This window comes from Metopolophium dirhodum, chromosome 2, assembly GCF_019925205.1.
Source record: "Metopolophium dirhodum isolate CAU chromosome 2, ASM1992520v1, whole genome shotgun sequence".
In the NCBI taxonomy this organism is placed as follows: domain Eukaryota; kingdom Metazoa; phylum Arthropoda; class Insecta; order Hemiptera; family Aphididae; genus Metopolophium; species Metopolophium dirhodum.
In genome coordinates, this window is record NC_083561.1 from 26,058,136 (window position 1) to 26,064,602 (window position 6,467).

The 6,467-nt window shown below is 27.1% G+C and overlaps 1 non-coding gene across 1 annotated transcript; it reads right to left on the minus strand.

The window, feature by feature from the left end:
* Positions 1–1,119: 1,119 nt before the first annotated feature.
* Positions 1,120–1,192, minus strand: Trnan-guu (transfer RNA asparagine (anticodon GUU)). The gene has a single exon. It is a non-coding gene; the product is annotated as a tRNA-Asn (tRNA).
* Positions 1,193–6,467: the final 5,275 nt, after the last annotated feature.

Here is a 6,467-nt window from a genome sequence, read left to right on the forward strand (position 1 = left end):
TTTTACGTTTTTATTTTAGTAGGTAAAAGTACTAATATTAATTTACACTGCAACTCGCAGTGAAACTTTACGTAAAACATTAACAATAATAAATAATTAAAATTCAATTTTGGTTTAAAAAATTGGCCGTAGCCCATAGGCCTAATATGTTTAAATATTGGTACTTATAATATTTACGTTTGATCAAAGACAAAATATTGGGAAATAAAATGTATTATTTTTTATAGAAAAAAAAGGTACTTGAAATATATTAAAAAATAAAACAACACTATTAGTGTTGATCACATATCAAGCTATAACAGAAAATTACACACTAGTACCATCGATGACCTAGTGGTATATAGTAATTTATATTTATAGACCCATCTCACCTGCAGATATTACTGTATTACCTATAAGATATAACAATTAACAATAATTACTTATAACTTATAAGTAATTAATAATACATTTTACTTTATACGAGTAGTATGAGTACCTATCACATTTTGTAGGGATCCTTAAATACTTAAAAAGGATCTGTCGACGTCGACTAATAGTATTTAATATAATATATTATGTATTAAATGATTGCAGCTTAATCTGTAACATCGGTAAAAATCGAGGTAAATAAATTAAAAATAAACACATTACACACTATTATTACAATTTAGACAGTAATAATGTGTCATTACTCACTATAGGCAATATGTTGGACAAGCAGTCCGTTTTATATTTTTTTCAAATAAAAGTGGATTCTCTCTAGAGTCTAGACTCTAGTACCTATACAATTAACCTATACAACTAACCTATATGATAATATATTATAGATATCACCATTTAGGTACATATTAACAATTATTATTATAATAAAATAAACTAAACTCAAATATATTTTTGTAAATTGTAATAGGTTAACAACCATTAACCGTTAAATCAAAAAAAATTGAAAATTGTAATCGTATCTCAATACTCATTAGTCATTACTTATATTGATTAATGTTTGATGGCCAATGTACAATTTTAAAACCTATCACGGGCCATCGTATTACTGAAGTATACGAGACTGAAAATATGACCAAAATAATGGTTCTTTCGAACAATATTGTAATTTTCTTAAAAAATACGCAAAAAAGTAATCGCCCCCGGGTGGGCTCGAACCACCAACCTTTCGGTTAACAGCCGAACGCGCTAGCCATTGCGCCACGGAGGCTGTATGACGAAAATTGACAAAAATAAATCAATTAAATCAATATAGAGTGTAACAGAAAGAAGTGACTTTTAGAATAACTTTTGTTCTAATCAATATTTTTAAATTTTTTTGTTTATATATCATTTATAGCCACTTGCGCTACACGTGTAATAAAAAAATTTTTAATACTAAAAATAAAAATTTTTAAATTTGATTTGAATTTTAGATTCTGAGCGAAGCGATGAATGTATTGATTTTACAATGATGTGTGTTTTTTTTTTAATTTTTAATTTTTTTATTTTTGTGTCTGTCATCACCTTTTATAGGACAGTAAAAGAGCTTGGATTTTCTTCAATAGTAACTTTTCTGATAGGAAAGTGAATCTAATTGGTACTTTAGGGGGTCAAAAATAAAAATTTCCCAGTAGTTTTCACAAGCGACGTGAAAAACAAAAGAAAAATTAAGGAAAAACGGGAATTTTTACGCAAAATCTGTTTTCGAGAAAATAGATTTTGGTTTTTGGTGTAACTCTAAAACAAATGAGACCGTAGGGACATGAAATTTTGACTGAATGCTTATATTAGCATTTTCTATACACCATAAAATTTACAAAATATTTTGACTCTTTTTGAGCTGTTTACGGACATTTTCAGTTTTCAATTTTTTTAGTTTTTTTTTCAATAAATATCAATAAAATTTTATCTGTTGAGTAAAAAAGCTTGAAAATTTAATAGAAGGCTCCTAGGTTATTGTTTCAAAGGCAGATGAAAAAAATTAAAAATCCTTAGTCACAGTTTTTATTTATAAGCATTTAAAGTTCAAATTTTGACAAAATACAGAAAAATCACGAAAATTAGCAAACTATTTTGAGTTGAGAATTCATAAAAATTTTTCTTTTTAAATCTAAGATTTGAAAATGTAATATAAGATTACTCATAAGTTTGTCTACCTTTATCAAAAAAAAAATGTCTACAAGAAACTTAAATTAAAATTTTATAACTTTTTTAAAAATTTTTGGAAATTTGCTAACATGAGTATATTTCTATAAATACGTCTAATACGTTTAAGTAGCATACATTTTTTTTTTTGGTCAGTTCTTTCTGTTACACTCTGTATATGAATAACCAGCCTCATAATAAGAACTATCCAGAGAGCTTATATATATATATTATATATATATAGCCTTTATCTAGGCTCTCTAGAACTACCTATAAGGCTATAATCGAAGCTCTTGGTACAATACAAATTTAGAACTCAACTCTTATGGTCAAAAATTGCATCGATATTAATACTTTATTATTAAATTAATCTATTTTTCTATTTTTCGTGCAATTGTACGACAATAAATAAGGACATAGTGACACCCTAAGCCTGCAGTATCTATAAGCCGCGGGTCTTAGATTATTAGAGGATCGGATCAGTTATAAATAATTATTATAAATATAATAAATTATAGTTTATCAGAAATACCTCATCTAATTATTAGTACTTTGTACATATATATTTAATTACTGTAATATTCGGGAGTTACTCGTCAGTCACCACCTACACTGCCATACCCAGTTAGCACTCTGTATATTATTGTACTGTGGATAATAGTGATAATAGATACCTAAGTATATAGATAATATTTTATTATTATGTCTATACTTGTAATAGATTGGTATGACTAGTGGACGGCAATTAATAATTACCTATGTACAGATTACAGGCAAATAAAATATTAATTATCAAATTCAATGTTCAAACTTCAAACATTGTGCGTTTACCTACTACGACGATTCGCTTGAACGATAATGTCAGCGCCATCTATCGGTGTCGTATATTTGCTAACTCTACAGACGTTTATTTTTGTCGTTTAATAGCGCTGCCGTATTAGTTTTTTGTTATTTTATTTAATTATTAGTTTTCTGATTTTCGGTTTTATTTTTTTATGTGACCACCAGTCACAATAACACCATTAAGGCCTAAAGTTGATCCGAATATCCAAAATATTACGATTGAAAGTTAATATTATATATTTTATATTTAAAGTTTAAATCTATTGAGTAGGCATTGTATCGAGTAGGTATTTTAATTATAAACAACTAAGTTCTAGCCTCTAACTCCATAGTAAAAGGAAGAACGTAATATCATCATTCTATTCTGTGGTAATATTTTGATCACTTATGGCTTAGGTACCCTATCTGGTATCATAAGTTATGCCGAGGATGAAAATTGAAGGTAATACTAATTAATAATTATTGCGTTTTATTATAATCACGTTTCATAAAAATCCCGATGCAGTTATAAAAATATATTGGCTCCAAATCAGCTATTTTAAAAGTATAATAAAATTTTTTTTCAAAAACTAAAATTACTTAACCATTTTTTTTAGTATAAATTAATCAATTTATTATAAGGTTTTAATTTAAAATTTTTTTTAAAGTACTTTTTTGTATACTTTATACTGATTCAATATTAATGAAATTAGATAGGACAAAAACATATTTTTCATACTCGAAGGTAAAACCAAAATATAAGCTCAACAATTGATTAACTGACCGTAAAATATGAGAAGCACAATAATTTGGTTTGCTAATCATAAAACACAAATTTTGTTTTAGGCACAACTTACTGGTCCGCAAAGTATCTTAAATGTTGATACCTCTAAAAGCAGGTATATCTATAAGTAGGTACATATTTACTGGTTACTGATATTGTTTAGTAATAATATTTATGATAAATATCGTAATGGGCGCTCACGAATTGCCTCCCATCTAACCCTCGAATTGCCTCCCGTGAATTTTTTTTCAAAAGGTTACCTCCCGATTTCAAAAATATTATTCACTCGAATTGCCTCGATTTGCCAGAATTATCATTCTGTTAAAACTTAAAATAAATGTTTTGATAAATAAAAAATAAGTTGTACATATTTTTTTCGTACATGTCCACTGTTTAATGTCATTAGCTAATTATTTTTGGTATCCAAACTTAAACCCATCACATATTACGTGTTATTTATCGTGGTTGCGAAAACGAAACTGACTGTGTTGAACTGGTGATGATAGACTAATCATTAACTGATAATCACTAATCGCGGATAAGATTATTGCATTCGAAAAATTAATCTGTCTGGGAAATACTGCCTTACACATTTTATTTTTGACCATTACGGAATAATATAATAATCGATAGTACACGTACAACTATTGATATATTAATTAATATTCCTGGTATGTCATGGGAGGCAATTCGAGTAGACCGTTTGGGTATACTCGAATTGCCTCCTGGTGTTTTCGGAGGCAATTCGATTAAAAAAGGTCACCTACCTAAATTTGGGAGGCAATTCGAGTGTCACCATCGTAATAATGTTCTAAGAAATGTTGATTGTAATAAAATATTTTTAAGTTTTTATTCATTTCATAATATTCATATTCTTTCTTTATCTTTACCGTATAATTTAAATATATTTAATATTTATTGGCTCCATTTCACGAACTTGTTAAGTTAAAATTAAACAAAATAAATGTACCTATAAAAACAATTATTTTGTAGTTATATAGTTCATAATGTTCCAATCGGCTATCGAGCGTCTCTGAATCACGGTAAAAAGGTCTGAGGTCAAAAAGTACAGGGTAAAAAAATCCGGGATATATACTGTATAATAATATTTTAAAAAAATCCAATAATTGTAATTACTAGGTCGCTATATAAAAAACTCAAATCAATTATTCATAGAAAAACAGTAGACATATATAATAATAATATGTATATAGTATTTGATCATTGCCTGCACCCAAACTTCAAGCAGTGTTCAAAGTCCAAAAAAGTAATACTCAGCTATATAGATATCCTTATTTGTTATTACTACAACAAGTTGTAGATAATATTGTCGATATAAGTAGCCAAGTAGGTTCCGCACTTTTTTACATCAGACTTTTTGGTAGTCCGCTGGTATCTCTAGACTAATCAATCTGAATTATTTGAAATCCAATACCTATTTGAATATACCTAACTAACCAACAAAAACTATGATTTGAATTTTGAACGGCCGTCATAATATATAAAATATTTTTGGTGCCTACATACATAATATACTAATACTATACACAACACACCATTTTTGGTATAGGCATCTATATTATGTATAAATCACTATAGTATATAAAATAATTGGAAAAAATGTCTGTTTCATTTAGCTCTATAACTATATTCAATAATCATGATTAAAACACTTATTAAACATATAGATTGTATATAGATTGTAGGTGGACGGTTTTATAGTATGTGACGTGTTTTAATGCATATTCAATGTACCTTCATATTGTATAGTTTAAGAGTTATAGATTAAAGGTACCTACGCTAATGCAGTATACATGTATAACACTATAATGCCTATATATTGAGTAGGTATTTTATTCACTATAAACAGTGAGCTAGATGTACATTATTATATCATATTAATATATTATAAAATTAGGTGTACCTATACCTCGTGGCTTGTACCTAACCTGATCAACTATTCTTTATTTCCATAATTTATTTTTCTTAAGGTCAAAATATGTATAATGATTATTGATTACATCATATTACATGGTATTATATTATGCTATGAACATTATTAGGTATTATTATTATTTTGATATTCGTTGACTCAATACTTATTGAATAACGGATAATAACAATGTAGGTATATTACATATAGGTATATTAGGGACAAAGTTGGGCGAGTTAATGAAAATAATTAATTATGGCAAGTTAAGTTAATTCAAATAATATTTCATTAAAATTCATAGAAAAAAAACTAAAAAAATTGAAAATTGAAAATGTCCGTAAAAAGCTCATAACAAATCAAAATATTTTGAAAATGTTAACCTCCCGAAACACAGATTCACTTTTCAATCGAACAAGATATATGCTGAAAAAAATCAAAGCAGTTTTACTGCGCCAAACAGTAAATACAGACACAAAAAGAAATAAAAAAATAAATTTTAACAAAACACACATCATTGTAAAATCAATAAATTCATCACTCTGCTATCAGAATCTAAAAGTTAAGTTACAACAATAATAATTTTAACTGAATAAGTTAATTAGTTAAAAACAAAAATAATTAACTAGTTAAGTCAATGCCCACCTTTGATTAGGGAATATAGAGGATTTAATATACCGAAATATAATTCAACTTAAAACCTCAGGTGTCGGGTATACCTATAGTTAAAACTTAAAATGTAGGTAGAGTAATGACGAATAAAATTATATTACATACTATAATACTATATTATATTATGACATCAGACATCTGTGTTGAATA